The sequence below is a fragment of the Fukomys damarensis genome, unplaced genomic scaffold (assembly GCF_012274545.1).
Source record: "Fukomys damarensis isolate Sample0158 unplaced genomic scaffold, DMR_v1.0_HiC HiC_scaffold_1, whole genome shotgun sequence".
NCBI classification, from domain to species: Eukaryota; Metazoa; Chordata; class Mammalia; order Rodentia; family Bathyergidae; genus Fukomys; species Fukomys damarensis.
Window position 1 is genome coordinate 54,330,413 of NW_022900913.1, and position 2,873 is coordinate 54,333,285.

Sequence of the window (2,873 nt, forward strand, 5' to 3'; positions counted from 1 at the left end):
ATGAAAAGCCGTCCATTTGGATGGGAATGGCTGAGCTTGTATGTGCAGATTCCAGAATTCAGAGCTACACACACACATAGACACACACAGACACACATAGATACACACAGACACACACACACACACACACATGGCTCTGCTGATCTTTCCACCTTCCCTGTTTCCCAGAGCGTTTCTACACCATCACCAAGGACAACTCCGCACTGGGCTGACTGCTCTCTGGATGATTGAAACCATAATAATTTACCCAACTCCAGCTGCTGCCTTTCATTCATGATCACTATGCCAATGATATCCCTCAAGAAAAGAGAAAAAATAATCCCCCCTCCAATTCAGGCTCTGTGGAAACAGATCATATTTCGTAAATAAGTCGCGAGTGGTTGTCTTGCCTTGAATTCCTTTGAACTCTTCCTTCACAAGAATTAGGGGAGGTGGAAATAGGCGTAATAGGATTACATGAAATGGTGGATTTTTGTTTGAACCTGAGCATCAATGGGCTACCAATGTGGCTGCCACTTGGTTTGTCCTTTCAGCTAGGAGATGGGGATCACCTTTACTAGGATGTCTTCTCAGTAAAGGCAGAGTATCTTAGTCACTTTCTTGTCACTGGGACAGAATACCCAATACCAGGAAGATATATACTTCCACATCATGCCTTAGTAACCCATCTCTTTTGACCTGGCCCCACCTCCTAATAGTACCTTCAGCCTTGAATGCATCAGTGAATTAATCCACAGATGAATATAGGACCCCCATTGCCATCACCTTCCAAAAGCTCCATCTCCAAACACAGGAGGGTTTTGGGGGACACTCTAGATCTAAATCATAACACAGAGACTAGACAGTCCTTTAAAACAAGACTGTCTAGTAAAGCCTATGATGTTCTGTCTAGGGCACTACACTTGCTGCCTAAAAAGGTAGGGTTTTTCCATTTGACCTGACTTTGTTAAATAATGGAGGACTGAGTTAATAAGCAGGAACAGTACCTGAATACCATAAGTGCTCAATAAGAGCTAGTTAGAATCAAGGAATTCTGCAGCATTTTCTGAACTGTTTTTGTGAATGGATTCTGTAGGGTTTGTTCTGTGAGGCAACAGGTAGGTTTTAACTCTATTCATCCCTGTTCTCTTCCCAGAAAGGAGCAGGCAGGTACAGTGTAGACTCTAAGAGAGGATGTTCCAGATTAATACAGGCAGGACCTTTAGGACGAGTGGGCTAAAAGCATTACAAGTCCTTGGTTCTGATGTTTCGTTATTATTGGATCCAAATGCTCCGGAAGTCTGACAGTTTTATTAATAGTGAGAGGGAAGCATGATTTCAACAGATATTTGATTAACAGGCACTGTCTTAGTTGCTGAAAATTCTTTTTAGCTTTTCATGACTATTTTTTTTAATTGAGTAGGTTAGAAAATGAGAGGAGAATCACGACTCCTGTTCATTGTTCAAGACTTTGGAGGTTTTTTCCTTCCTGAATCTTCCCTATGAGTGAATCTTGGTGTTCCCTGTGTGTCTTCTCCTAACAGTTTATTTTTTGTGTGCTGGAGATGGAACCCAGGGCCTCATATATGTTAGGTAAGTGCTCTGACACTGAGCTGCACCCAGCCCCTTCTCATTATCCCAACAAAAACTCTGTGCTTTAAGTAATAAACTGTTCCATCACCTCTCTCCCCACTCTGGTAACCTCTATTCTACATTCTCTCTCTATGAATTTACTTTCTATTCTAGGTATGTCATGTAAGTGGAATCATACAATATTTGCCAACCTGTATTTGGTTCATTTCACTAGGCCTAATATTTTTTCTTTTGGTACCAGGGATTGAACTCAGGACCTTGAGCTTGCAAGGCAGGCAGTGGCACTACTGAGCTAAACCTCTGGCCCTAGACATAATGTTTTAAAGGTGTACCCATATTATAATATATACCTAAATTTTAATGGATGGATAATCTGTATCTGTGTTTATATCTATATCTCACAGCTGGTTTATCTACTCATTTGTGTATAGAGACCTGGAATCCATTCTGGGGCCAGAATAAGCATACTAGGGGCTGGCATGCTTTCCTGGGGCAAGTCCACTGAAAATGGTAGAGGGCCTTGAGAACTGCTTCTGGTTAGTGGGATCCAATCCTAGCATTGATTTCTAGAAGTATACAAGGCTCCTCTCAAACTGTACTGGGCTTCTTTGCTTGGTCCCAGGCTTTTGATCCTAATTATTTTTTTCTAGGTTCTGCTTTTCAGCAGGCTTTCAGGAGTCTTCTTTCTGGTCTGTCACTCTAGATAAAACAGATGTTTCTGCAAAATAGAAATGCACAGTTCAGAGAATAGTTGTGTTCATAGCATCACAAAGTGATAACACATCGAAAAGACTCAACACAAGACCTGAATCCTGGGGTTGAAGCCCAGGTTCATTACTATTTTGATGACCTCACACAACTTACATAACCCATCTGGACTTCATTTTCCTCATCTGTAAAATGGAGGTATTTAGGATTGTTGGGAAAATAAAATATTCATATGTGTCAAGTACTTAAAATAGTGTCTATTTAAGTAATGCTTGCTAAAATTTTATTTTAGTAGTACATGTTTGCAGTGCATGAAAGTTACATTCATCTTAGGGAGTAGCTACATGAACATAACACATCTTGATTCTTTTTTATTTCTCTTCCCCTCCCCATACACCTCCATCCTTCCATCTCTAGATTCCATTTCCCCATTTTTATGATTGTTTTACTTCATGTTTGTGATGTATAATGTTTACATTCATTGTGGGTGTTTGGTACCCGTACATGACACATCTTAAATTTTATTTCTTCTCATCCTTCTCTCCTCCCCGCACCCTTGGCCTTTAGGACCCTTTCCCATTTGCAAAAGATCT